Below are 15,962 nucleotides of genomic sequence, written 5' to 3' on the forward strand. Positions count from 1 at the left end.
GCCCTTGGCTCTAGAACTTCCTCAGCTTTGCAAGCAGGCTAACAATGAGTTCCATAAATTCACTGAGGTCAAAGTTATGTCTCGGTATATTTGTGTCCCCTTAGCACCAGAATCAGAAGCTTCTCATCCAATTCCTGTTGTGTTTGATCGGGAATTGATGCTTTGTGCAATAGATGTGTTCTAGAACAATGTCCAACAATCAGATGTTTATAAGCCAAATCATTTCCAAAGGAACCCCAAAGCCCTGTTAAAGGGAATCATCAGCCCAGGTTAGCGTTCACCTCCATGTAGATCTTCATCACCAGCCCAGGTTAGCGTTCACCTCCATGTAGATCTTCATCACCAGCCCAGGTTAGCGTTCACCTCCATGTAGATCTTCATCACCAGCCCAGGTTAGCGTTCACCTCCATGTAGATCTTCATCACCAGCCCAGGTTAGCGTTCACCTCCATGTAGATCTTCATCACCAGCCCAGGTTAGCGTTCACCTCCATGTAGATCTTCGTGCTGTGTCACGTCAGCCGGTGGCACCTGTGCGGAACGACTTCTACACACGGTTGGACCAGTTACTGGTGAGTCATCACCGGCTCAAGGCAACTCCCTGCGTGTCGGGTAGGACCCTGCTCCGTAGGGTTTTCAATGACTGATTGTTCAGAGGTAGATTGCCAGGCCTTTCTTCTGAGGCATCTCTGGGTGGGCTTGAACCACTGGCCTTTCAGTTAGCAGATGAGGGTGTTAACCGTTTATGCCACACAGGACTCCACAAATGGTTCTGGCACTTTAAAACTGTAACCAATCATAGAATGCAGATCAGGAGAATTATATTATTTTTTCTCAAATGGTAATTTGCTTTCATCAAATATTTTAACTGAATCCTCTTTTGAAAGTGGATTTGGAGTCTTAAAATGTTTCATTTTGTTTTTTTTTAAATGAGCCCAAAACATTTAGTTCCTTCATCTTACTATTCGGGGTGTCAAAATGAGAGGCTAGAGGTATCTCTACATTCTGGCGCCCTCTTGGAAAGTCCACCAGTGGGTGGCCTTAAAAATATTAGAAGGCAGAACATCAGAAGGAACCATTCTTTTTTCTTTTTTTTAAAGTAAAGCCTCTTTTAAAAAATTAAAAATTTTGAATCAGGAGACTCTGAGAAGTTGGTTCAAGTGGGAGTTTGATTGACAGTTCTTGATTCGTTTTCTATCAGGAAAATTAGGATGCATCACGTCACCGTGGGGATTTGTAGGGTGCAGAGAGAGACAGCCATTACTGAGATCGCCCTATTACCAAGACAGAGCCCAGCTACCCCCAGTGCTCTGTCTCCAGGTGTCAGTGGGAGGAATCCGGAGAAACGTCTGGGGCATTTGTTGAAGCCAAAGATCTGAAAAGGGCATTAATACCTTTCAGTGGTAGTACCTGGGCTTTTTCACTTTAGATCAGAGGTGGGCAAACTTCTATAAAGGGCCAGGTAGTAAATATGTTCAGCTTTGGGTAGGTCTCTGTCAAAAAAGACTCAACTCTGCCATTGTAGCACTAAAGCAGCCATGTTGTCGTTGTTCTTAGCTGCTGACGAGTTGACCCCTTATTCATGGCAACCCCATGCACAGCAGAACAAAGTGCTGCCCAGTCCTGTGCCATCCCCAATATTGGAGGTAGATCAGACCATTGTAACCCATACGGTTTCCGCTGGCTGATTTCCAGAGGTAGATTGCCGGGCCCTTCTTCCTAGCCTTAGTTTGGATGTCCCATTGAAAAGTGTTCAGCATCATAGCAACGTGTAAGCCCCCACTGACAGACGGGTGGTGGCTGCATTTGAGATGCACTGGACAGGAATCAAACCCAGGTCTCTCATGTGAAAGGTGAGAATTCTACCACTGAACTACCACTGCCACCATGATAGATAAGCCGATGGGTCTGGTTATGTTCCAGTAAAACTTTATTTCCGGAGAGTGAAAATTTGAATTTTATGTAGTTTTCGTGTGTCACAAACTATAATTCTTCTGATTTTTTTTTCCAACCATTTAACATGTAAAAATGGTTCTTAGCTTGGGGGCTATAAAAAAATGGGCAGCTGGCCGGTTTTGACCCCGGGAATTTAAAGGATAGGTTTGTGTTCTTCTCTCAGCATTTCTATGCGGGGAGGTATATCGACTCCAAAACTTGCCTACAGCAAATAGGGAGGCAGGAATCCTAGCCGTGTCTATTGTGAGCCGGCAGAACAATTTGCAGAGATTCATCGTCTCAGGACTCCCACAGCCCTGGCGACCTTGACTTTGAAAGGAAAATAAGTCCACAGGAGCCTCTGAATGGTCGGAAAATTGAAACGCTGAAGACAGTGTAGAAACCTGGGGAAATAAACGCCCCCTTCCACTTAAAAGGCTAGGCTATCATATTTTCACATCAGGTAGCTGAAAAGGTTTGGAGGGGAAAATACATGATATCTTCCATTTGAATGCTGCTTTCAGAGAGCAGTGTCTGAAACGAACAGGAAATTCAGCAAGTGAAATAGCCATCAGGAATCTTTTATGTGAGCTTTTTTGCAAGTGTGATATCCTGCATTTTGAGTCTCTAATGAAAGCAATAAAGGGAAGAGCTTCACTGTTCTCTGGTTACAGGGGTGAGAGATAAAGACACCCCCTGTCTGGGTTTGAAGGCTTTTTTTTCTCCCTTCTCTGTCCCTGTCTGGGCTGATAGATGAGATGGAGTCAGACAGTTCCTACTGCTGCCCTCACTCCTGCCCTGCTCCCATTTTCAGTCACTACAATTATTTAACTGGTTGCTGACACATGCAACAGCCTGGGCTCCTAGCAGGAATCTTAACAAATCCATGCTAATCAATCCATCAGGGTGTCTCACTGAATAGTTACCTTTGACCAATGTTTGGCATCATGATGAGACCAGAAATCAACTGCCAAATTTTCAAACAGCAGGATTTCAACAAAAGTATCTTGACCAGAATAACTTTGTATCCATTTTGGGGTCCTCAGCAATTGTTTTCCTGTTTGATTTATAGCTAACATCAAAGATAATTTAGGGAGATGATCCGGGTCCTAAAACTGCATTTCTCAGTAACTGAAAAGAGATTAGATTAAACATTTTAGCATTTTTTAAAACTAAAAGACAATGTTAGACCCCTTTGGAACAGTTTAACACTCAACTAAAAATATCTTCCAGGATTTTATTTGACTTTTCTTTTCTTATTGAGGTATTACTTACATACAGTACAATGCTCAAGTAACCATCACCCCATCAAGATATAGGACATTTCCAACACCCCGGAAAATTTCCTCATGCTTTCTCCCATGGTCTCTGTAAACCTGGCTTCTTCTAGCACTATATACTAATTCTGATGGTTTTTGAACGTCACATAAATGGAGTTGTACAGTATATTCTCACTTGTGTCTGACTCCTTTCATTCAACAGTCTATATATAAGGTTCACCCATGTGATGGCATATATCAGTAGTTGGCTCTTTTTCATTGCTTTATAATATTCTTTCATCTACATGTGTGTTCAAGGAGCCCTGATGGTACAGCGGTTAAGCACTCAACTGCTAACCAAAAGGTTGGCAGTTCAGACCTACCCAGAGGAGAAAGGCCTGGTGGTCTGGTTCTGTGAAGATCACAGCCTAAAAAACCCTACGGGGCAGTTCTACTGTGTCACATGGGGTCATTACGAGTTGGAATTGACTTGACAGCACCCAACAATAACAACAACAACTAACCTTTAGGTTGGCAGGTAGAACCCACCTGGCAGCACCACAGAAGAAAGGCCTGGTGATTGATTCCATTATAACCAAGAAAACACAATGTTGTTGTTGTTGTTGTTAGGTACCATCGAGCCGGTTCTGACTCATACAGACCCTATTTACAACAAAACGAAACACTGCCCAGTCCTGTACCATCCTCACAATCATTGCTATATTTGAGCCCACTGCTGCAGCCTCTGTGTCAATCCATCTCATTAAGGACCTTCCTCCTAGAAAATCCTACGAAGCAGATGGTTACTACGTGTCTGAATAGACTCGACAGTGCCTAACAGTGTGTGTGTGTGTGTGTGTGTGTGTGTGTGTGTGTGTTGACAGTTCATTTACTCGTTCTTCTATGGATGGAAATTTGTATCGTTTCCAGTTTGGGGCTACTACAAATAAAGCTGACATGAACATTTGATTCTTTGTCTTTTGGAAACATAAGCACTCATTCCTGTAAATTTAGTTTACCAGTTTACACACACACATACATACACAGTCATTCACACACACCTGCTGAGATTTTCATTTAATCTATAAACTAAGGGGAAAATTGACACCTTAGCAGCCTTACAATCCATGAACAAGTTATATCATGCATTTATTTATGTCATATTTAAATTATCTTAGTAATACTGTACAGTGTTCAGGCACATCTTTATGTTTAGTCCTAAGCATTTGATTTTTTTTTATGCTATTATAAAAGATTGTGTTCTTAATTTCATCTTCCAATTGTTTGTTGTTATATGCAGAAAGAAATTGATTTTTGTATATTAACCTTGTGTCTAGCAACCTGGCTAAGTTATTACTTAATAGTTTATCAATTCTTTTGTGTGTACAGCCGTATCATTTGTGAGCAGTAACACCTTTATCTGTTATTTTCCAGTCTAATTCCTAGCTGTTTTGTTTTTCCTTGTAGCACTGGGTAGGCCCTCTAGTACAATGTTCACTAAAGTGGTAATGATTCATATCTTGTTCCTGACCTCAGGAATGATGTTAGCTAAAGGGTTTTTGTAGTTCATCTTTATAAGATTAGGAAAGGCCCCTTCTAATCCTAGTTTGCTGAGGGTTGTGGGGTTTTGTGGGTTTTGTTGTTGTTTTGTTTCTAAATCATGAACAGGTCTTGAATTCTTCAAATGACTCCTCTGTGTCCTCTACGCGGTAATGTGGTAAATCAACATTTGATTTTTAAAAGTTTAATCAACCTTGAATGTCTGGAATAAATCTCATCACTTCTTTATGATATATTACGATTTACATACACTTTGGATTTTATCTACGATTATTTTGTTTAGGATTATGTAAATAACCTTGAGTTTGAAGTCTGCTGGAGACAAATTCTCTTGGCTTTTGTTTGAGAACATCTTTATGTCACATTTATTTGTAAAAGATAAGTTTGCTGGTATAGAATTCTAGGCCAGGAGATTTTTCTTGCCTCTCTTGTCATTGCATTGTCTTCTGACTTCCAGAGCTTCTGTTGTTATTCCCCGAAAGAAATGTCTTTTTTTTTTCCTCAGTGATTTAAATTTTTTTTTGTTTATCTTTTCTCCTCTCCACCACCAGCTTCGCTATAATGTACCTAAATGTTGTTTTCTTTGTGTTTCCTCTATTTGGGCTTTACTGCAATTTTTTAATCTTTGGGTTTTTCTCTTTCATCAGATTTGAAAAAAATGCTTTAAATATTGCTTCTGCCTCATTATCTCTCCAAATACATGTATGCAAAGATATTTTGCCTGTTGCATCTCTTACCACTTATCTCTCCCCACCCCCATTCTTTCTTCTCTGTTCTTCCATCTTGAAATGTTCTATTGATCTGTCTTTACATTCAATAATCCTTAATTCTGTTGCATCCATTTTGCTGCTAAACCCATCTGATTAGTTATTAATTTTAGGTACTGTATTTTGCAATTCTAGAGTGTCTAGTTGATTATTTTCATATATTCTAATTCACTATTGAATTTCATCTGTTCTGCCCGTATTTTTCTGTATTTTCTTTAATATGTAAATCATAGTTATTTTGAAATACTTGTTTGCTAACTTCATTATAGGGATTATCTCTGTGTCTACTTCTATTGACTCTTTAATCTTCTTGATTATGTCACTTTTCTTGTTTCTTCTTTTGTCAAGTAATTCCTTATTGTTTGCCAGATATTATGGATGACACTTCGCAGTTTCTGAATCATGTTATCTTCTTCTAATATGTGTCTTTCTAAATATTCCTGATAAATATTTTATAATCATGAAGGTAAAAGTATTAATCTATTATACAGGTAGGACATTCACCTTGTTGTTTATCCTGAGCCAAAACGACATTTTTGGCAACATTTAAGGTTGAAAACTTTCTTCTAATATATAAACTCATTTGTTCAGAAGATCTTGGAAAAAATGCAAGGTTGTTCTTAAGAATATTTTATTTGTAGATCATTCTAAATTTATCATTCTATTCCTCTTCTACCAAGGCAATAGAAATCTTCCCATTACATTGCAGACTCCAGATTATTTCCATCCAATGACAGGCTATTTATCATAAACATGTTCTGTGCTCCCAAACTCTTCTAGCAGAAAGGGGCAATGCTCTTTCTTCTGCAGTTGTGACACAGAATGTGGCTTACCCTGAACAGTCACAGGAGTCTGTCTGAATACAGAGTTATCTTTCTCATTCCCCTAGAACATTACAAATTAGCTTGGTGGTGAATACAGAATTAGAGTCAAAACTTCCAGTTATGCAGTCAGATTCTTTACTACCTTTCTTGATAACTACAAAGCTTTCTTTAAAACTTTCAACTCAACCTAAAGTCTTCTAGGTTTTTATATTCTTATCATTTTGTAACCCCAATGTAGATTTCCCTTATGTATTTGTACCATGCTGTATGCCGATGGCACTTGAATGTCTCCACAACAGTTTGCTGGCATACTTTTTTGACATAAATTATTAGAACGGTGCCAAACAGCACAAATTGATCACTGTGGCTGGCTCTCACTTGCGATTCATGGGTAGCACAAAGTGCTATCGGGTAAAATAACATCTTGCATTGTTTAACAGCTTGAAAATACATAAAGACTAACAACGGGAATTGGAATTAACTATTATTATAATTATTAAGTTGCTTCAGGTTATTTAAGAAAAAAATAGGATCTCTAGTCTCATACTATTTATCATTAAAATATTTATTAAACTTAATTTTATAAAAAGACAAACTTAAAACTATACTTTAAGGAACTGCAGTATTTAATGATTGGCTTTACTTAGTTCTCCTGAGTAGAATTTTTTTTTTTTTAATTCAATGGGTAAATCCTATTTTTACTTTTATTACCCCAAGCTTGTGAATCACTAAAAGAAAGCAAAAAGTTTTATTCCTACAAGTGGTTGTTTTTATTATTAATGTTGCAGAATTGATTTTGAATTTAGAACTACAGATGCAGTCTCATTACTTATTTGGTATTTACTAAGTGCCAGCTCTGTGTCCAGCTGTTCTATACACTGATAGTATTTAAATGTTATTTTTTGGTGATTATATTCTTACATAGAATCAATCACTGAAGAATTTAGCCACCTCATTGTATAGGATCCACAAAGACTTTCTTGTGGGTTGGGGGGGGTGGGCCAGGACACTTGGGGTAGTTGACTAATAGCCTTCTATTTTCCATCAAGGGAAGGAAACCATTTACATTAAATACTGGCATATTAAGTATGTATGAATAAACAGCCTGGACTGTTCAAGCCTGGGCAAGTTACACAACCCTAAAACATACTCAGATCCATTTTTCTTTGGAGTAATAAGCTCAGACAGCTTCAGCAACAAATGCTCCATGGTCCCTACCCTCGCGTGCTCGATCCTGCGTTATTTCTAATAAGGATCCACAGGAGACATATGTTATTTGCTGTAAAGCAGAAGCTGGTAATCTTGCCCACCCAGGTTACTGCAGTGGGGAAAGGAGCCAGATATATTTGCTGTTGGCTAGTTCTACCAGTTTTCTCTCGTTGTTATTGTGGAGAGCATGGCACATTCACTCGGGCTGTTTTGATGTGTTTCTGACTACTTAGACCACTTCCGATTCTATTTTGATTCGTACCTTTTGTTTCTCTTGAGATGGAGTATAAATTACTTTTATTTCCGGAAGCAATAGAACCTTCCGTCGCAGGTTTTGTTCTCCCCCATAGCATCATTTTGACTGACAGAGGGGGTTCACTGGTCTCAAAGCCTGGGCTCAGGGCTGACGTCACCATGCCTGACCTGCAGCATCTCCTGCCTCGGAGCTCAGCCCTTTTCCATTTTCACCCTCCTACACATCGCCCCTAAATCTCAGTGACTCATCCCGGCCATCGGGTAGCAGTCATTAACCACCCACACCTCCGTGGGGCCTAGGGGAGTCCGGCACAAAGCTTCCTGCCTATCTCCTGTCTCTGGAGAGGTGAGAATCTGCCAAAGCAATTTAAGAAGCCGTGTGGGGAGAAGAAGATAAAGCAGCCAAGCAACACTCCAGATAAATTACCAACCAAATAGAAAACAGTGAAATTATGTAAGGCGGCAGTGTCTGTGGCCTGGGCATTAGGGAGGCTGTGAGAGGGATATCTACGTGCCCACCCCCATTTTGGAGGAAAGCAAGGGGAAGGATGAGGCCAGAAACAAGGACAGGCCTCTTTCCAAATTGCCCCTTCACCATTGCCACCTTTTCCACGTTCCAAATAGTGGTCTACCATTTGAGAGTGGTCCTTCCAGCCAGGTTTTCTTGGCTGCTTTGTTTGTCCTGCAGAAGGGAAACCTGAGATTATGCATATTATTTCGGTGGTGTCAGATCTGTAGTTATACATCCTGTGTGTCCTCATTCTGAAGTGCTTTTCCTCCATCCGGGCCTTTTAGTAGAAAAAGGGAGGAAAAAAGTTGGCTGGCACTGTTTTCATTCGAAAAATCTGCCAACTTCAGAACTCCATTGAAAAAAACGGGCTCTCCACGCTGCACTTTATTTACAACAGCGTATCTTTGCAATGGTAATGCCAGGCTATCTTTCTGCAGGATAATATTGTGTTAATTCATATCCGCCCTCCAAATAGACACCAGAACTATTTTTCCCATTTAAAACCACCTGCTTTTAATGTCCTATAAATCCATCTGGGTGGAGGTTAAGCAAGTGCCTACATGAGTAGAGATTCATCAAACTGCATTTAGATGAACTTGGTTGATTGTGAGCCTTCCACAACAATAACAAAAAATCAACGCCCCTATTTTTCTCTCTGCACAGCAGCCATTTTCTTACTTTTTTGTTGTTGTTGCTGTTATTTCATTGCTAACACAGTATTCTTGAATCATTAAAGGGACTTTTTTAAATTCACCCGCAGGCCCCACCTCTCCCCATAACACAAATGTTTACTTCTCAGTATCCCCTCTCACTTTGGACCATAGCTGTAATTGCGAAGGATGTGATATTTTGTATTCTGTTTTTGTTCCCCATAGAATATTGCATCAAGCATTTTTCAGTTTTTCATGATCCTCGTAGTGTTCCATTTTAATGGCTGCAAACTCTTCTACTGAATGATTATACTGCCATCTGCTTAGTCCCTCCTCTTGTGTTGGACATTTAGGTGACTTCAAATTGTTCATTACAACAAATTACACGCCTTTAAACATTCATGCAGACACTCGTTCATCCACCCAATACGTAATTATTTGATCCCCTATTCTCTGCAGGGAACATAAGGAGAATCATGAATGTGGAATCTGTCTGGCACAGTTGTAAGTACCACCAGTTACTGTCCAGTTGACTCCAACTCATGGCGCCCCCACATGTGTCAGAGTAGAACTGTGCTCCATAGGGTTTTCAATGGCTGGTTTTTTGGAAGTAGATCACCAGGTCTTTCTTCCGAGGCATCTCTGCATGGACTCCTTTTGGTTAGCAGCCTTTGGAGAGATGCAAATCAAAACCACGATGAGACCCTGAGATCAGAAGAACTAGATGGTGCCCAGCTACCGCTACCGCACATCTGATCAGGACCACGATAGGTGGATACTGATAGAAAGGGAGAAAAATATGTAACAGAACTTCAAATTTTCAAAACAATCCAGTCTTAATGGACTCCAAGACTATTACCCTGGAATATTTAAGCCTTGAACTGAAACTATTCCCTCAAGTCACCTTTTCACTAAATAGCAGGTTAGCTCATAAAGTAATGAATATCACCCTTGAGTACTGCACTCTTTTCAAAAACCATCTATTTGAGACCAAATGGTCAACAAATACTCTAAAGCATAGATGAGAAGGTTGGAAGGCTTATGGGAATGGAACAACTAGAATGGAAATAATGAGAATGTGAAGAATGTCATCAGTGTCACTGAACAATATGTGTAGAAATTGCTGAATGGGAACATTTTTGTGTGTGTATACTTCCACCAAAAATGCAATATTATTAAAAAAAAAAAGGCAAAAAACACAATAAGATACCATTTCACTCCCACTAAGAAGGCTAAGATTTAAAAAAAAAAAAAAATGGAAAATAACAATTGCTGGTGAAGATGTGGGGAAATTCCTTATCCATTGCTGGTGGGAATGCAAAATGGTATAGCCATGGTGGAAAACAGTATGGTGGTTCCTCAAAAAACTAAAAATAAAACTACCATATAACCCAGCAATGCCACTGCTAGGAATATATCCAAGAGACCAGAAAGCAGTGATGCAAACAGAGGTATGCACACCAATGTTCACTGCAGCACTACTCACAATAGTCAAAAAGTGGGAACAACCTAAAGGTCCATCAACAGCCGAACAGATAAATACAATGTGATATATACATACAATGGAATACTACTCATCCAGAAAGAGAAATGAAGTCCTAACACATGCTACAACATGGAAGGAGCTTGAAGATGTTATGCTGAGTGAACTAAGACAATCACAATATTACAAGACCTCACCTATATAAAAAGACAAGAATAGGCAAATGTATAGACACCAAAGTTTAGTGGTTACCAAGGGCGGGAGGACCAAGGACAGGAGGGAGTGGTGAAGGGGTAGTTGCTGCTTATGAAACACTGAATTTCTGTTTACCGTGATGGAAAACTCACATTAAGAGTAACGGTTGCACAGCCAATTAATGTAATTGATGTCACTAAGCTGTACACCTACAAAAAATTGAATTGGCAAATGTTGTATGATAGATATACTTACCACCACAAAAGAAGATGAAGAGTAGCTGCTGAGGCTGCTTATGTACAACCAAACACCTCATGGGACTTGGTTCCTTGGTCTGGAGGTTTAAGGTCATGGTTTCATGGGACATCCCAGTTAATTGGCCTACTATTGTTTAGGGCTACTGTTCTACCTCCTAGTTCCTGGCGTAGCACCTGGGGTTTTAAAGGCTTGCAAGTGGCCATCTAAATAGATCTACTGGTCTCCATTCACCTGTAGCAACAGAGGAAAGAGAGTCAAGAATAGGAGGAGGAAATGGCATGTGTGGCTAATTACTTCCATGAACAACTGCCTCCTGTGTCATGAGACCAGAAGAACTGGATGGTGCCTAACTTCCATTACTGAACATTTTAATCAAAGATTCTATAGAAGAATCTTGATCAAAACAGGGGAAAATGTGGGACAAAATTTCAAATTCTCATGGAATCCAGATTTTCTGGAGCCACTAAGATTGAATGAACCACCAAAACTATTGCCCTGAGATAACCTTTAAGTCTTAAACCAAAATATCCCCTGAAGTCTTCTTTAAATCAAACAATAGTTTAGCTTAATTAGTAAAGAATGTCTGCCTTGAATATTGTGTTCTTTTAAAGAATTCACTGCATGGGATCAAAATGACAGCGGCAACTGGAAAGGTTAGATAAGAAACTGGGGGCAGTGAGTTATGTTAACGTGGGAGGAACAACGCAGAAAAGGAAGGTGAGGAAGGTTGCTCAACTTGAGCAATGTAATCAATGTCACTGAATTGGTGCATGTTTTACTGTGTAGATTTTTTATGTTTATCTCGTTAGTTGATCTAGAATTGATATAGGACTATAACCTGAGACATACAACTTTATGTTTTTTTCAAATATCTGACTATCCCAACACCATTTATTTAATAATCTACCCTTTCCCTTAGGAAATGAAATGCCAACTTAAATCACACACTAAAATATCGTGTACACTAAGGTTTATTTTAAGGCTATCCATTTCTTTCTACCCATTTTTGCTCAGTAAATCACTATTTTAGGTATGAGAAATGGATAATATACTGTAATACCTAGTAAATCAAATTCTCCTCTTTTCCTTTTCAAAATTTGTTGGATATTCTCAGCACTTTATTCTTCCAAATGAACACTGAAATCACATTGTCAGGTTCCAAAGCCATTCTATTGGTATTTTGATTGAAATTTCATTAATCTAATTTGGGAAGAACTGACAACATCAAAACATTCACTATTCCTGTTTGAGAGCGTGATATGTCTCCACTTACTTGAGTTACTTTTTATGTCTCTCTGAAAAAACTTATGATGCTCTTCATATAGATCCTATCTGATTCTTATGAAGATTTCCACCTATGTTTTGGAAACCCTGGTGGCGTAGCGGTTAAGTGCTACAGCTGCTAACCTAAAGGTCGGCAGTTCAAATCTGCCAGGTACTCCTTGGAAACTCTATGAGGCAGTTCTACCCTGTCCTATAGGGTCACTGTGCGTCAGAATCGACTCTACAGCAAGGGGGTTATTTCATATTTTAATGTACTTTTCATTATAGTTTATAAATGACAGTGCTATATGAAAGAAAATTATAACTTTTTAAATTAATGTTGCATAAAATTTTAAAGATTTTATACTAACTTTTCAAATTAACCACAGTTCCCCAATGTGCAATTTTAATAGATATACAACCAATAAACCCATTGCCATCGAGTCAATTCCAACTCATAGTGACCTGATAGGACAGAGTAGAGCGGTCCCGTAGGGTTTCCAAGGAGTGGCTGTTGAATTCAAACTACCAGCCTTTTGGTTCGCAACCAGGGCGCCATTTACAATGGGCTCAATATGTAAATACATGAATGTATTTGTACTGAAGTACCACCTGGCTGGAGTAAACAACGAAAGCTCTTTGAGGATTTCATCTTATTTAGAATTAGCTTCAATGCCTTTTGAAGAAAAGTGAAACCACTGAAATTATTTCTTGAGGTAGACTTTTTCTACATTACTACTTTTTTTTTTGTACTCTTAGTGACAGAGCCCTGGTGGCACAGAGGTTAAGAGCTCAGCTGCTAACCAAAAGGTCAGCAGTTCAAATCCACCGACTGCTCCTTGGAAACTCCATGGGGCAGTTCTACTCTGTCCTATAGGGTCACTATAAGTTGGAATTGACTCAGCAACAACGGGTTTGGTTTTTTTGGTTTACTCTTAACAACGGTTCAGACAAACCCAGCAGCTCTGAGGGAGAAAGAGCTGCTTCTGTAAAAATTACAGCCAAGAAAACCCTATTGGGCAGCTCTATGAGTCTGCCCTGTGGGGTCTCCATGAGTCCAAATCCATTCCACGGCACCCAACGACAACAACACTCTTAGTGAAGGAGCTCCTGGGTGGCACAAACAGTTAAGTGCTTGACTACTAGCTGAAAGGTTGGAGGCACCTCGGAAGACAGGCCTGGAAATCTGCTTCAGAAATGTCACAGCCTTGAAAACCCTAAGATTGTGGGTCGACTCTGCACACTTGAGGTCGCCATGAGTCAGAATCAACTCAATGGCAATGAACAACAACAATTCTTAGCGAACAGACAAGTCAGAAAAGAAAAAAGACTGGAGACCTAGATTATGATCTTATTTCACTCAGCACATGGATCCTTGTGCCTCTTTTTCCCCATCTGTGAGGCGTCTGGAGTGTTTGGAAGGAAATTCTTACAGGAATGTAGGATTCCATGATCATCTAACAGCTCGCAGGTGCTCGTAACATTTTCACTATTGTTAAGGTAGCACAGACCCCATAACAGGCGATGGTTCTGTTGGAGCTCACACTTCACGTGTCAGTACTAGCTCTTAAGAAAGTGTCTTACCTTCTTCTCTTCTCCATGGGTTACAGTACATGGACTTATGGACAACTTTTTTGATGAAAAATGGAAGTAGAAGGAACAGGGTAAATTTGAGTGCATTTTGACATTCAAGAAACTTGCAGCACCCAGCAAGTATAAGCAATATGCAGGGCTGGCTGGTTATCTTCTAATCCCTCATTACTACGCTTCTTCTAGCAGGGCCAAGCACTGATCCACTAAGGATATGCGGCTCAACATTTTCTTTCCCAGCCACAGGCCCAAGCCAACAGCTTTTCTCTCAGATGAGGGCCGTTTGGGCAACAGGCACATCCCTCCCTCCAGGCCTGCTTTGAGCTGCCCACCAGCATGCTGTCCTGCTTCACTCTGGTCTTGAAGACCAGTCTCCCCAGATACAGCCTTAGGACCCATAGAGGGTGCCAGGGCACTGCTCACACTTGGGCACCTTCTGGCCTTCTCCCTGTCCCCTTGTGTTCTCTGTGGCTCTGGGACCTTCATTTTGTGCCTTGCAAGTTCCAAATTCAGGGTATTATCAAGGTTCATGAACCTGTCCACATGCCTGCTGACCCCCATTGATACATATGGCATGTTGTTAGGGAGCCCTGGTGGCGCAGTGGTTAAAACACTTGGCTGCTAATCAAGATGTCTGCGGTTGGAATCCTCCAGCTGCTCTGCAGGAAGAAGATGTGGTAGTCTGCTTCTGTGAAGATTTACAGCCTTGGAAAGCCCATGGAGCTGTTCTACTATGTCCTGTAGGGTGGCTATGAGTCAGAATCAACTCGACAACCCCCAACGACAACAACGTCCCAGAGTCTGTGTCTAGAATCCAGCATTTCCATCTCTGTTCAGAATGTAGGAACCCACTCTTCTTATTACAGGATGAAGAAGGGTGACGCAGCAGGTCACACTCTGATATTACACAACCAAGCTTGGGGCTGCTGCCCTTGCTACCTAGGCCTGGAGAAACAAGGACGCACCTTAAACAAGGCTTTGTTGGGTTGCCCTCAGCCCAGGCCCAGGATCCATCCACAGGAGAATAATGCTGGGAATTAGAAAGCCCAGGGGACAGAGAAGGCCCTGACATCTCTTTGCTTCCACTTTCTAGCTGTAAAACAAAAATAATAGTTCTTCCTTTCTTTACAGGTTGTAGCACTGGCAAATGAGAGAAAATATGGGAAGCGCTCTGAGCTTCTTCGGTGAAAGACAAGATATTTATTAACCTCTGAATACTGCCCAGGCACTTATTACTGAGTGGGTTGGCTGAGTCCAACCCCAGGGAATTGAAAGAGGTGGCAGTTTGATCCTTTGAAACTGTAGCTCAGGTCAACTGCTTTCAGGAAGTGGGTTGCGACTCTAATTGTTCTCCTCTCCCTCTTGACACTGTCTGCCCTGAAATGTTATATCTGGAAGGTCACCGAGATAAAGGTGAGCGAGAATAGTCCATCCAAAAAGAAGCTGTCTGGATCCATCCCCAGCCAACGTGTGGCTGCAGGTGTACCTCCATTTCCAAGGCCCCCTGTGGACTGGGGTGCTGGGAAGGGTGGCCCCGGCAAGGCCCGGCCTGTTTCTGGATGGGCTGCTCAGCCTCCAGCAAAGATGGAAAAGTAATCTGCCTGCTGGAAAATGGAGGGAACTGCCACGCTGCTCGCAAAGAGCCAGGTGCTATCCCCTTTTGTAAACCATGGACTGCCAAAAGAACGAACAAATCTGTCTTGGAAGAAGTACAACCAGAATGCTCCTTATAAGGGAGGATGGAGAGACTTTATCCTGCTTACTTTGGACATGTTATCAGGAGAGACCAGTCCCAGGAGAAGGACTTCATAGCTGGTAAAGTAGAGGGTCAGCGAAATAGAGGAAGACCCTCAATGAGATGGATTGACACAGTGGCTCTAACAATGGGCTCAAGCATACCAGTGATTGTGAGGATGGCACAGAACCAGGCAGTGTTTCTTTCTGTTGCACATAGGGTCACTATGAGTTGGAACCAACTCAACGGCACCTAACAACAACAATTACGGCTCTCACGAAAAGGCCATCAGACAGATGTCAGCCCTGCCTACTGATTAAATGAAACGTAGGTGATTGCCCCACTATGTGGCCATGGTCAAAAGACAGCAGGTCACCAAGTGGGTGACTTCAAATAAGAAATGTCTTCTACATGGGGAAAGAAAAGCGTAGCTTATATCTAAGTCCACACCAGTGCATGGTGAACCTTCT

Source organism: Elephas maximus, chromosome 25, assembly GCF_024166365.1.
Source record: "Elephas maximus indicus isolate mEleMax1 chromosome 25, mEleMax1 primary haplotype, whole genome shotgun sequence".
Taxonomy (NCBI): Eukaryota; Metazoa; Chordata; class Mammalia; order Proboscidea; family Elephantidae; genus Elephas; species Elephas maximus.